Source organism: Pimephales promelas, chromosome 8 (assembly GCF_988280905.1).
Source record: "Pimephales promelas chromosome 8, fPimPro1.hap1.1, whole genome shotgun sequence".
NCBI lineage: Eukaryota > Metazoa > Chordata > Actinopteri > Cypriniformes > Leuciscidae > Pimephales > Pimephales promelas.
Window position 1 is genome coordinate 17,736,150 of NC_142776.1, and position 14,984 is coordinate 17,751,133.

The 14,984-nt window shown below is 45.1% G+C and overlaps 1 protein-coding gene and 1 long non-coding RNA gene across 5 annotated transcripts in view; both read right to left on the minus strand.

The window, feature by feature from the left end:
- Positions 1 to 14,984, minus strand: part of LOC148977703 (uncharacterized) — a 271,661-nt gene that overhangs the window by 62,763 nt on the left and 193,914 nt on the right. The window lies entirely within an intron of this gene.
- Positions 1 to 14,984, minus strand: part of septin9b (septin 9b) — a 152,293-nt gene that overhangs the window by 54,383 nt on the left and 82,926 nt on the right. The window contains exon 1 of one of the 4 annotated variants that reach the window (XM_039691394.2): positions 7,066 to 7,216. The exons of the other annotated variants lie outside the window; for them this stretch is intronic. The gene's annotated coding sequence lies outside the window, so the exon portion shown is untranslated. Of the gene's footprint in view, positions 1 to 7,065; positions 7,217 to 14,984 lie in introns of those variants that run through there. 4 annotated transcript variants of the gene reach the window in all.

Sequence of the window (14,984 nt, forward strand, 5' to 3'; positions counted from 1 at the left end):
CCAAATACAGAACGTAGCCTACTTTATTTATTTTAGAAGTTAAATGACGAGTGTTACTTCTTTTACTTACTTCTCCATGAGTGCCACCAAAGGAGAAACCACAACGACCACAGGCTTTTCATTACATCCCATCTACTTAACGACCGTCAGAGCCAGCTGATAAGTTACACTTTTCCCGAATCATGTAGGAAGGACGCCAAAAATATCTTTTCGATTGACAAATGCCTTGATTGCAGTTCTCTGTTTGTCTATTAAAATTAATGCGCTGTCGATTTTTTTTTACAAAAGACGCGACAGCGGAATCTATACATCTCAGTTCTCCAGCTGCAGACATCCTTTACAAGCGCTCTTTAATAACGTGATGATTACGTCCCTGCAGATCATCTGTCCATCATCGTACAAAGCCCACCCTGGCAATTTGATTGGCCCGTTCATTTCTTACCTGATCATAATTACTCCTCAATGGATCGAGTCCAGACCGAACTTCCCGACAAAAAAATATTGTGGGCGGAGTTCGGGCTGGCATCCAGGCTACTTCAATCATGTTCTATACACTAAATTAGCAATTAGGTTGCTATACTTCACCATAGTAGATCCATTCAGTATTCCAATGTGGAACAATTCCAAATGCCGACAATACACAGCACATTCTCACCCCAAGGCGTCACCTTTGACCGTGCTTCAATATTTGACATTTTAGGCGCCCTTTAGCGTCACTTACATGACGCGATCCTACGGCGTCAGTTAGAGGACGCGGTTAGGTTTAGGTCTGGGGTGGGGGTAGGGTACACGCGATCCTAGGGCGTCATCTAACTGACGCTAAAGGGCGCCTAAAGCGTCAGATATTGAAGCATGGTCAAATGTTAGCATGGTCAGTTAGGTGACGCCTTGGGTGTGAGAATGGGCTGCAATACAATATGGGATGGTGATAGCACAAAAGATGACTTAACAGTGCCTTAAATATAAAGTAGGAATGAAATTGCTGGGAAACCTGCATTTTTTTTTTGTAGTGGGCTTTACATGGTTGAACAAAGAGGTTAACATTTCATTTTAAAATTCAGTTGTTGTTTTAGCTCTTTGTTGACTGGCATAATGGGATGAATGGGTAGGGGCTTGAATGAGATATTTAAATTTTGTCTGCTTTTGTTGTAAATTGATAAAATTATGTGTACAATATTTAAATCCTTGTGGAATTCTAAAGAAGCCCACATAGCCCTATCTAATAATCTTTTGGAAACAGAATGTTTCTTTCAAGGGCACCTAAAACAACTACAAGTGTACTGTAATCCAATGTATATTTGTGTTGATTATCATTTCAGTGTCTCATGAGGTAAATTTAGACTCCTTTGACAGCATGCATCAAACACTATCAAAGCTGCCAATGCACAACCATGTCAGATCCCGGATAAGATTTTCAACAACCAAGAGCTAGGCATGTATTCAGGATGTTCTCTTTTCCATCTGTTTTGAGCTGTGTACAGCTAGTTTACCTCACAACTCCTGTTAAAGCCATTAATCTGTAAACTAGTCAATGTTGATTTGTAGGCTAAACTCTGGTGCTCAGCATGAAGAATGCTACTGGAGGACTCATCTTTCATCCTGATCGTCCCTTGAGAATTCAACCTTTGCCATTACATGCCACAAGCAGATGGTGACAAAGGGTGTTAAAATATTTTTTTTTACATAGAGACTTCTAGTAATTAAAAAGTAGCCAGTGTGATTGCTGTAGGCAAGGTAGTAAAAAAGCCAAAGTTATATATGTATTTTGAACAATACCCGTTTTTGTCTTGGGACATCTTTGGTGAACTGTTTTGATCCACTTAATGTTGACTACTGTATAGTGAAAAATAACATTAGTGTTCGTTTCAGCAATTGTTAAAATTTTAATTACATTAATTTAAACCTTGCATATCATTAATTGAAAACGTTGTTAGTACACCTTAGAACACCTCTTTTATTCATGTGAAGAAGTACTAAGCAGGCCCGGTTATCATCCAAAGCTGAAAAATCCAAAAAAGGGAAATATTGGTAAATGAATCAGCCTGTCAACATATAGGCCTATCAGTCTACCACAGCAATTTTCAATTTTCAAATTTCAGTCTTCCAAGCAATTTCATTCTTACTTTATATTTTAGGCACTGTTAAGTCATCTTTTGTGCCATCACCATCCCATATTGTATTGTCGGCATTTGGAATTGTAACTTAACATATAGGCCTATTAGTCAACCAATGTAACTGAACATAAATGTTGAGGCTTTACACATTTTAACATTTACATTTACATTTAATGAATAATCCAAAGCAACTTACAATTGCTATGTATATCAGAGGTCGCTCGCTTCTGGAGCAACTAGAGATTAAGTGTCTTGCTCAGGGACACATTGGTGTCTCACAGTGGATTTGAACCCAGGTGTTTCACACCAAAGGCATGTGTCTTATCCACTGTGCCATCATCACCCCATGTCAAAAACATTTATAAAACTGATGACCAATCTTAGACAAATGTGGTATGGTATGGTGGCACTCCTTATCACGCATGTAAATAGTCAATAACAGTTCATAATCTGTTCAACAACAGATTCTCTTTCATTTTTACATAGTTTCAGAACCGATCATTCTTACACTGAGATTTAACTCATGTAATGTATCATAAGTAATTACAATGCTTAATAAAATTACCTCCAACTGGCTACTAACTTTTTACATTTGTAACATGACAAATATTCAATTGTGGCTATTCAAACATCACTGGATGTGTGTTATGATATAAAACAAAAATAGGTTAAAACTTCAAAAAAGTAGGAAAACAGCTGTAGTGGAATTATATAGCAAAATAAAAAGGTTGATGGAAAGCTGTTCTACAGATGTGGAAGGGTTTTCTGTTAAAAGTCCCCTGACATGAAATTTTCACTTTCTGAGTTTTATTAACATTAATATTAGTTCCCCTAGCCCGTATTTGGTCACCTCATGTCTAGAAAATTTCAATCGGTGTAAACCGAGCTTTGGCTATTTTTCTCTTCTCTGCAGCTCAGACGCGCTGATCTTGAATCTCCTAGTTGTAACGAGGAAAGGTTACTTCCCCTTTCTCTGCTTTAACCGCCCAGGGAATTTGTCTCGCCCATGAGAAAATCTGCTAGGAAGTATGAACGCGCATGCGCGATTTGAGTTTTCCCTTGAGAGATATCATGGCTTGCAAACGAGCGAAGCATGGCAGTTGATCAGTTTTCGGATGTACAAATTTACCACAAAAGTATTTTTTAGTTCCTTCATCCGAGCCGCTAAAGAAACAATGGGTTAATTTTATTTTCTCTGGAAATGCGCCGACACAACTTCCCAAAGTTTTGTATGGTCCAAACATTTCACTCGATGAACATCTGAAAATAAATCGATCGAGCTACCAAGCAAAAATTTCTGATGTGTAGCCTAATTGTTCAAGACTCAGACAGGTAAGTTAATCTTTCTCTCAAAGTCATTCAATGGGCTATATGCACGCATAAGTTCCGCATTTGACGTACGGATGCTCGTCCATTTCCGGTTGTGTAGATTAAAGCGGAGGAAAACCGGAGAAAACGGGATTATGGCAGAGTCTTCAATATTTACTGTCCTCCCGTCTTTGAAACGAAACGTACATACGTTTAGATGTAATTTTATATATAGTTATGTTTATTTAAAATAATTTTAAAAAGAAGCATAAACACAACGAGGGATGTCTGTTTTATCTGTTTTTGTGACTAACGTTTCATTAGTATAACCATGGAGTATAAAATTCAATATAAATTCTCGGTATTGCATTGGACTCTATGATCGGCGGAAGTTATCGAGCATCCTTAATCCTTCACCTGAAATAATGCCGTGCATAGAGCCCATACTGTTTATGGATTAGTAAGTCAACCCAGTGACTAAAATATCAACTTCACATCGTTTCTTTTAGTTTGATGAAAATAATCTTATTTAAATTCTGAACAAATTATACAGAAAGCGATCAAAGAACAATCTTTCCAAACAGCACAAATCTGGAAAACTCGTTATGAAATCAATGATGCACACTGCACAAAGAAGCTCTGTATGTACATCATTGTGTCTGCATTGGTGAAAGCGTTAGAGAGAGAGCAGAAACTGCGTTGAAATGATAAGATCTTGATTCTGGCGATCAACAGACTGTCCTGTGATTGATTAATGTTCATCACGGCAACATTTTATGTGATGGGAATAGATTTAAATACTTTAAAAACTTCTCAATTCGTTAATCTCGATAGCTGTAATAGTACAAACATATAATAGCTGTATTAAAAGTATTCGAGAAAGTTTCGCATGTAATACATAGCTACAGTATTTCATTTGCAAGCATGTCAGCCAATCACAGCAGTGGCTGGCTACACTGAATCCCACAGCAGACACGCCCCTTCAAACAGAGCATTCAAATCAGAGCCTAAAATCAGGCTAGGAAAATTGCCTTTTATTTCTAAATTATGACTATTTTTGATTTTCAAAAAACATACTAACATTATAAGGGCAACCCAGGAAACATTCTAAAATAATAAAATAGGTTATAACCCATGTCAGGGGACCTTTAAATAATTGGGTCGATATAAGGAAGTGGAGTTTTATCTGGAAAAGGAACTCTGCTGAACATATCATATAACCTTGTTGTTGTAACTGAAGATGACAGAAGTATTTGAAATTGGTTTACAACATTGGTTTAACGAAGCACAAACACACCTGAAAGATCGATGTGCTTGACTGATTGCTAAATTCTTTTACTGCAAAAAAAAAAAAAAAATGACTGACACTGACTAATGGAATAATAAGTTAAAGGGGCACTTGGCCATCCTCGGTTCTCTCTAGAAGGGAGTACCAAGCACTTTCGGGACATAACCGTGTCTAGGTTTGAGAATGACCTTGGAGTCATTTGGTCCGAACTCAAGACACACGGTGCTGACAGACAGCGTGTGGAGGTCTCCACATGTTTAATTGATGACAAGGCTGTCAGAAAAATGGTTTTGAGTGAAAGATACTTCAAATCCATGAATTGAAGTGGTTCAAAAGGGAAAGCTTTTCAGAGTTGATTATTGGGCAGTGAGTGTTTTCTTCTGACGCAGATGACCTCCGCTCTGCCGAATGGGCGCCATAACTTCTGGACTGTTTGAGGGTGCAGGGACCATTCCTCGGGGGGAAAGTTGTCTCTGGACAGTTTGTCTGGGCCGTCGTTCAAGGCGCAGGTGGCGTTGAGACCTAACTAGTATGCGTTCTGTCAGATTGCAGAGGTTCCTGGATCTGACTCCTCTCTGACAATTCAGGAAGGACACCACAGACTGGTTGTCCAAATGGAATAGGACGTGGTGACCTTGAATGACTGGGAGAAAGCGCATGAGAGAGTATTCAACCGCTATCATTTCCAGACAGTTTATGTTAAGGAGCTTTTCCTGATCTCATAGGCCAAAGGCCAGTGAGCCCGCGCAGATCGTGCCCCAACTCGTGTTGGACGCATCTATCGAGATGACTTTTCAGCGTGAGATAGCTCCCATTATCACTCTCCGCTGATATCACTCGGACACTTTCCAGGGCTGCAGAGCTGAGAGACAGGTCTGAGTCACTCTGATTTGTCCTGAGCTTGCTAGTTGCCCCTCTTGAGGGCAACATAGTTTCTGTAGTCCAGCGATGCAAAGAGCTTCGCTGAAGAGATGAAAATCAGGGAAGCAGTCTCCGAACTTCGCTTATATGCACATAAGCCACGCCCATTCTGGCAGGCTATGATGCCATGAGGGCGCGAGTGCCTCTCATTGGACGTGACATCACGCCAGGTTCACCGATAGGCTACTGCAGTTGCTGCAGAGCAGCCAATGAGTTCGCTAGATAGCCCGCTCTAGGTCTGGAAGCCTAATTGTTCATTGCATTGCATTGACAATGGATACAAAATTAAGGATAATTTTTTGGCTTCAATATCTCAGAAAAGATTAATCTTTCCCATAGCATAAGCTAGCTTACGCAATACGAGAGGACCTCTCTTAAGAGAACTCACTTGCGGCACCTACCTCCCGCTTTCTACCGCTGCTTATGTGCATTTGTTATTATCGGAGCTGGCCAACTTTAGCGTGTGGAGCTATGTCTACCGAGTGGGTAATACATCATACACTGTGTTGTCATAGAATTATGTCGAATTGCCACAAAGCACTTCATGTTTCTCGCTTGTTCTTGCTCGTTCTCATGTCTCACGAGACTTCTATTTCCAAATTACCGGGACGTTAGTCCCGATGATGCAAGGTTGGTTTTCTGCCTGGGAACGCTGGGGGAAGCGGTTCTCTCAAGAACAGGTTATTAAACCATTAAAATGATTTCTAAATGGTTTTATTAAGTTGAAATAGTTGCCAAGTGCCCCTTTAAACAGTTGAACAGAACAGATCTGTGCTGAATACAAACAGGTCCATTAACTTACATGTTATTGATAACAATTAAACAACAGAAACTATATTGTCATGCAACTCAAAAATAAGAGAATGAACATAGGAAACCATTAAAATGATAGGTGATTGGATAATTGAAATAAACTGAGAGAGAAATGTCAACAGCTGACACATGTGGGATGCTGGGCCCAACTAATTAGAAGAATGGATCAAAAATGTCTGGAAGACACTGAGAGCAGTGATGACACACACCCCACACAAAGAAAGGAGAGGGCCATGAGGGGGAGAGAAATGGAGGAGGGTGGAAGAAAAGTAGAGGAGGGGTTCACTGAGCTTATCTTCTGTTTTAATGCACAGACAAACAAGAGAAAGAGAGAGATCTTCTGTCTCAAAACACAGTACAAAATCCCACAAACGCTAGCCAAAACCTCTACTCTTTCTCTCTCACTTGCTTCCTTTCCTCACTGGCAAGAACACAGTTAGAACACACCTGGGAAACTTGTGCAGGCACCAACACACACACATAGGCCTACACGTCACGCAGTCTGTAGCTCTGTAAAAGCATTTCAGCCTCTCTGAATGAGACTCTGGAAAGAGATAAAAAACTCACGCAGAGAAAGTCTGCTTTAACAGAAAAAAACATGGACAAAAGATAGTGACTCACCCTTCGTTTAGTTGCTCTTTATCTCTCTTTCTGCCCCTCTTTCTCTATGCCTGAGACAGCCTGCAACACCAGCTGGACTCACAGCCACGCCCACTCTGGTGTCATGTGACCACAGAACAGCCAAGCAGCACTCACCACCCATTCATACAGGGTTATAGTAGAATCTGTCATGGTGTGTGAGTGGCTCTGGCTTTGCTCACATTTTCGGGACCAAATGTCTCCAAGAACAGCTAAACCTGTTTTAGACATTTTAGGAACAGTAGGAAGAAAATAGCTCAGTATAAAAACAATGGTCAAAAAAAAAAAAAAACCCTCACCATAATATATAAACAAACATTTGTTTGTCTCTCCTTGTATACGAGTCCCTTAAGTTATTATTAGTAGCATATAATTGCAAGTGGATCAGTTTTGTTTAGAATAAAAATAACATGTTATATAAATTCATTCATGCATTCATTAATTTAATCAAATATCATAGTGTATTAAAACAGTTTTACATTAACATATTTATATGTTGACCTAAACTACTGGCGGAAATGTGTTATTCAAATAATCAATAATAATAATAGGTTTTAAACTAATGATATTAATTATTATCATTAATAATCCTTTAACAATTTTAATGCATAACTGAGTAGCTCTTTTGTCATTGATTGTTCATTGTTCCTAGTAGCCTATAGGATGTTACAGTAGCCTACAGGATGTTACAGGGATGCAGATTAGTGCAAACATGTCTTAGAAATATTGTACACCACATTACAGTCTGCTTATAATGATTATAATGCTCTTTACTACACTCTATTAATAATACATTTAGTTAAATGACAAAATAATAAATCACAACAATATTCAGTCACTGTCAGTACAAGAGGAAGTTATTTAATGTAACTTTCTTATCACTGTATCAGCAGTAAAACACATAAATGGATGTGTTCATATGCATTCAAGTGGATATGTGTGTCTATATTTTTTGCATGGGCAAGAATGTAAACATGGAAAAGTTGTTAAACAGCACAAAATCTGTAGACTATCTTTAAAATGTTAAATGAAACCCAGGAATTGCTGTTCATTTAAAACAATTCTTCTGAGACAAACTTCATGTGTCTGAGAGAACCACATCACCTAGCTCAGACTGATAACAGAAATTATTAAACTGCGTTCTACACCGATTGTAATGATAGGACCAGTAATGTTCAATATCTATTTTGGCTTTTGAGATGGTAAAAACTTCAAAACAATTCTTAAGACACCGAGATGCATTAGTGTGTAATCCTAAATACGTCTGAAACATTTACATTATGTTACTCAGGAACTCTTGACTGAAGAAAGACACACACAAAGAGAGAGAGAGAGAGAGAGAGAGGGAGAGAGAGAGAGGGCGACTTACTCATGCATACAAGATTGGTCCTTAGAGGTTTGACCACATGACTTCCTGTTCATGATAACCACCATAAACAACCAAGTATTACTTGCCGTTTGTTGCTCTTCACACATAGTAAGCATCTTCCTGAGATTTAGAAACTGAAATTGTTTGTTATTCTATAATGAATGTTTATGTTGTTTTACTCACAGGAAGTTATCAGAAATCAAATGAAGGTTTATCACTGCCCGAGAGCAAAATGAGGAAAAACCAATCTGAGAGAGACAAAAAGACAACGAGATAGATTGTGTAGAGGAGGAAGTGTGCTGTGGAAGATTAGATATGATAGTGAAATGCACGCTTTATAATTATAGCATATGGAATTGATTTAACAGCTTTCTTAGTTCTGAGGCAGTGAGGATGACTCATTCTTAAGGCCTTCAGAGATTTAAGACTGCAGTTCTGTCCTATCTGGTAAAGGCTTGGGTTTAATACTTTCCTGTCCCCCTGATGTTGTTCTGTCCAAACAACTGAAGGACATTTAGTTTGAGGATAGGGTGTGGTTAACAGTCAAGCTGAGACCTTCAGACATCTTATGGATCCACATTCAGCCATTGATTAGAAGCATTTAAGTGTCCAAACATGCAAAGCTTGCACTCTAAAAAATGCTGGGTTGTTTTAACTAAATTTTGGGTCAAATATGGACCAACTCAAACGTTGGATTAAAAAAGCTATTTAAAAATGTAACCCAACAGCTGAGTTTGTCCATATTTGACCCAAAATTGGGTTAAACCAACCCAGAATTTTTTAGAGTGTGTGTTTTAATTTTACTCTGTCTGAAAGCTGAAAAATAACGCATCCACAGGGAGCATACGGAGGTAGGAACACATGTCCGAATTCTATGATTGTGTCATATCCTATCTACTGTTCAATATCATTTATCTGAAATTTTTGTTGAAGGCAGCATAGATGTATCACTCGCTGATATACCGCTATCCTGTCCGTTAATTCAATTCTGTGACAATTGAGCTAAAACATAAAATGGTGTCTGAAAGTTGTGATTGGTGGTCAGTTTGTGTGTTTTCAACTTCTGATTTCATTTCTAGGGAGAAATATTCACCAAAACTCTCTATTTTGTTTGAGATCATTAGACCGCTTTGCTGTCAATTGAAAACAGTTTCGGGAGGTACCGTCATGCTCAAATGCTGCTTGTGAATTCAGTGATATTCATTACCCATGTAACAGGTTAGAGCATTCACACCGCATGCGTTGCAGCAGTGGTGCAAATTTCTTGGTACTCAAATCTCTTTATGAAAGGGGGCATGGTGAACGTGATTTCACCAAGTACCAAATGTTCCTAGATCAACATCGTTGTTGATCCGCGATCAACTTTCTAATCAACCAATCAGATTTGAGGGACAAGTTTACAGTTTATGTCAAATATAGGCTTAGAACCAGGGTGAAGTACTTACACATCAGAGTCATTCACCTTTCATTACCCTCTGATTTTAGGGAAAAGTTATGGGTAGGGTTAGGTTTAGGGGTAATCTCGCTAGAGAGCCAATTTACTTCGAGTGAATCTAAAACAAGCCAATGCACATTGGCGTGCAATCATTTGCAACAGCTGCGCGTCCTCGTCAGCGCAGGTATATAACGAGCGGCTGTGTGATTGCACTTCAGTTTTTTGCTGAGGAGCCAAACTTGGGAAGCTGGTCCCCTGGCGGGCAGCAGCAGATGTGGCAACGGGACCTACGTCTCCGTTTCCTCCCTCAGGGAACGAGGGTTACCACGTGTAATCGAGACGTTCCCTATCGGTCAGTCACTACAACGTAGGTCAGACTGACCTATAGGAATCTCTATCAAAGCGCCACAGTCGCTGCACCCCATCCAGCGCCCCATGCAAGCCTCTACACCTTCTTGCCTGGAAGGACGATAGGAGGAGGATTACACAGAGAGTGTCTGACACTGTTGTTCCTTAATAACCCATACAGTGAGACTTAGCTAACACTGGGAAAGCGTTCCCTTTTTAGAGGGAGGGGAACGCTGCGGAACCCACTTTCTTCAGAGAGTTATGTGGAAAATACATATGGACTAACCCAAAGGCTGTACTGCATATGAATTAATGGGTGACTTAGCCCAAGGGAAAGACACGGGCTTCCGACTTAGGAGCAGCTGTGGAACATATACACATATGGGATCCCCGAAGGGTCGCACATATGGAACCCAGCCCCAGTCCGGCTCTCAAGGATTCAATGAACCGGGGCCTGGCTCCGGACGCTCCGCCATGTCCGGGCCTAGGGGTGTTGGAGGACTCGACAGGTTTTTCACTCTGGAGCAATAAGGTTGCACAGTAGGGTGCAGCAAGCCGACAGAGCCGGGCCTCTCAGTGCTTCTACCCATTTAGGGTGAGAACACGGGAGGAGACCGGCTCTACACGAAGGCTATAGTATCTAGTGAACGTGTTAGGTGTCGCCCAGCCCGCAGCTCTACAGATATCTGTTAGCGAGGCGCCACGAGCCAGTGCCCAGGAGGATGCAATGCCTCTTGTAGAGTGTGCATGCAACCTGAGTGGGCAGGGTACGCCTTGAGCTTGGTAAGCCAAGGCGATGGCATCCACTATCCAGTGGGCCATCCTCTGCTTGGAGACAGCCTTTCCCTTCTGCTGGCCTCCGTAACAGACAAAGAGCTGGTCTGAGGTCCTGATGCTTTGAGTTATGTCCACGTACATACGCAGAGCGCGAACGGGACAGAGCAAAGCCAGGGCTGGGTCTGCCTCCTCAAAGGGCAGCGCTTGCAGGTTCACTACCTGGTCTCTAAAGGGAGTGGTAGAAACCTTGGGCACATAGCCAGGCCGAGGTCTTAATACCACGTGGCTGTCACCCGGCCCGAACTCTGGGCACGATTCGTCGACCGAAAATGCGTGCAGGTCTCCTACCCTCTTGACAGAGGCCAATGCAACCAGCAGCAAAGCCTTCATGGAAAGAAGCTTTAAATCCACTGATTGCAAAGGCTCAAAGGGAACGTCCTGAAATGGTCGGAGCACCAGGGAAAGATCCCAAGAGGGTATGGAGGGGGGTCGAGGAGGATTTAATCGTCTCGCCCCCCTAAAAACCTGACGACCAGCTCGTGCTTTCCAACTGTTTTGCCATCGATGTGGTCGTGATAAGCTGAAAAAGCAGCAGCATGGACTTTGAGGGTGGAGGGAGACAGTCATCGCTCCAACCCTTGCTGCAAGAAGGAAAGCACGGACCCTATCGAACATCTTCGGGGGTCTTCTCGGCGAGAAGAGCACCACTCGACGAACAGGTTCCTGTAGACAGTGCGTAGACACGTCTCGTGGACGGCGCCAGTGCTGAAGTGATGGTGTTAAGTACCTCTGGGGGTAAGTCACCTAGAACCTCCGCGTCCCATCCAGGGACCAGACGTGGAGTTTCCACAGGTCTGGACGCGGGTGCCATAGGGTGCCCCGTCACTGAGTCAGAAGATCCTACCTCAGAGGAATGGGCCAGGGAGGGACTGTCACAAGGAGCATAAGTTCTGGGAACCAGGTGCGAGTGGGCCAGTAGGGAACCACCAGAAGGACCTGCTCTTTGTCCTCCCTGACTTTGCACAGTATCTGTGCAAGAAGGCTCACTGGGGGAAACGCATATTTGCGATGGCCCCGGGGCCAGCTGTGTGCCAGTGCGTCCGTGCCGAGTGTTCCCTCGGTCAGGGAGTAAAACAGCTGGCAGTGGGAGGTCTCGGAGGAGGCAAACAGGTCTACCTGAGCCTGAACTTTCTCCAGATCAGCTGAACCACCTGGGGGTGGAGTCGCCATTCTCCCGGGAGCACGGCTCGAGATAGCTCGTCGGCCACACGGTTGAGCACACCGGGGACATGCATGGCTCGAAGCGACCTCAGATGCTTCTGACTCCAGAGGAGGAGATGGCGGGCGAGTTGCGGCATACGACGGGAGCGTAGACCACCTTGCCGGTTGATATACGCAACGGTTGCAGTGTTGTCCGTATGGACCAACACATCCCTGCCCTGCAGCGGCCTTTTCAGACGGCGTAGAGCGAGGTGTACTGCTAGCAACTCGAGGCAATTGATATGCCAATGCAGATGAGGGTCCGTCCACACACCTGATACTGCATCCCCGTTGTACGTGGCACCCCAGCCGGTGGCAGTGGCATCTGTGAATACCACAGCGTGCCTGGATACCTGTTCCAAGGGGACTCCTGCCCGAAGGAACGAGGGATCTGACCACGGGCTGAAGATCTGATGGCAAGCCGGTGTGATTACCACCCGGTGAATGCCATGATGCCACGCCCATCTCGGGACTCGGCCGTGAAGCCAGTGCTAAAGCGGTCTCATATGAAGCAAGCTGAGCGGAGTTACCGCTGCTGCTGCTGCCATATGCCCCAGGAACCTCTGAAAGAATTTCAGTGGGACCGCCATCCTGCCCTTGAACGTGTTCAAGCAGTCCAGCACTGACTGAGCGCGCTGCTCTGTGAGGCGCGCTGTTTGTGCGACCAAATCCAACTCCATACCAAGAAAAGAGATCCTCTGCACGGGGGCGAGTTTGCTCTTCTCCCAGTTGACCCGAAAACCCAACTGGCTGAGGTGCCTGAGCACAAGGTCCCTGCATAACTGATCTCGAGAGTGTGCTAGTATGAGCCAGTCGTCGAGATAATTGAGGATGCGAACACCCTGTTCTCTCATGGGAACAAGGTCCCCCTCTGCGACTTTCGTGAAGACACGGGGGGACAGGGACAGCCCGAAGGGTAGGACCTTGTACTGATATGCTCGACCCTCGAACGTAAATCGCAGAAACGGCCTGTGTCGAGTCTTCGCGTGCATCCATCCCCGAGATTGGTTTGCAGAGATCGACCTGAAGGACGTGAGCATTTTGAACGGTAGCTTGTGGAGGCTCCGATTCAAAATCCCCAGGTCCAAGATTGGTCGTAACCCACCACCTTTCTTGGGTACAATGAAATAGGGACTGTAGTGCCCTGACATCATATCGGCTGGAGGGACCGGCTCTACCGGCTTGCCAGTAGGACTGCGATCTCCGCGTGCAAGACATGGGCATCGGCTGCTCTCACTGTAGTGGAGTGGATGGCCCGAAACTTGGGGGGACGCCGGGCGAACTGAATTGCACAGCCGAGCCTGATGGTCCGGATGAGCCAGCAAGACGGACTGGGGAGCGCTAACCAGGCTCTCAGAGACCGTACAAGCGGGACCAAGGGGACCGTAGGCGTACCCGGAGTGGGGCAGCGAAGTGGAACACAGGGACCAGGCTTGGGGGGCTATCTCTGGGAGGCAGCCCCCAGCAGGGTCTGAGTGTGCTGTGAAGCGCTTACCTGGTTCCACGAGGCAGGAGGTGCAGGAGGCGGCTCGGTGGCGTTCTCGGACCGTACACTGCTGCCAGCTGGCGATAGAGGAGGAGGATGAGAGTGGTAAGGATTTTGTCCCCCCACTGCTCTCAGAGTCCTCTTCGGACCCAGACATGGTGGAAACTGCTCTTTTATTGAAAATTTGGGGAACAAATTTTTGTTTTGGCGGAACAAAACAAAACAAAAGATTTTCCACCCGGCCCTCTTCCGGGGGAGGGAGCGATGCCGTCATCGTCCCCTGGAGAGCAGTCCCCGCCATCTCCGGGTTGCCCGTCCTAGGGCCGCTTGGTGCTGGCTTTGCCGCCCCTCTTGGCGGGGGCCTGGACGGGCGGGGCGTTCTGCCTGCGGCTGGCTCCGCGGCACCGCTTCGGTGGAGGCTGCTGCTGCGGCGCGGGAGCCGGGGAGGGCGCAGACGGACGCCCCCGGTGACGAGCAGACTGAGGAGCTGCCGGCGGTGGGGTGGAGGCAGCAGCTGACCGGCGAGGCAAGATGTGTTTGATGGCCTCAGTCTGCTTTTGTACAGCCGAGAACTGCTGGGCGAAGTTCTCGACCGCGTCGCCGAAGAGGCCGGTCTGTGACACGGCGGCGTTGAGGAACCGGAGCTTGTCGGTCTCCTGCATGTCAGCCAGACACAGCCAGAGATGGCGTTCCTGGACCACCATGGTGGACATCGCACGGCCCACTGAGCGAGCGGTAACCTTTGTCGCATGAAGCGCGAGGTCCGTCGCCCGCCGGAGTTCTCGGAACACCAGTGGGTCGTGACCACCCTCGTCCAGTTCCTTCAGTGCCTTGGCCTGATGGACCTGGAGCAACGCCAAAGCGTGCACGGCAGAGGCAGCTTCCCCACAGGCCTTATAAGCCTTGCCGGTTAAGTCCGACGAGTACTTACAGGCCCGGGAAGGGAGACACGGTTCTCCGCGCCAAGTGGAGTTAGGGCACAGTTGCATAACAACGGCCCGCTCCACCGGCGGGATGCGCGCGTAACCCTTAGCTGCCCCGCCGTCAAGGGTGGTGAGAGAGGAGGAACCACTGGAACGGTTTCGGGCAGTAAAAGGTGCCGTCCACGTTTCAGTGAGCTCCTCATGCACCTCCGGGAAGAAAGGCACCGGGGTGGGTTGCTGAGAGCCAGCACGCGCCACCCCGAAATACCAATCATCCAGCCTCGAGGGTTCGGGACCCGCTGG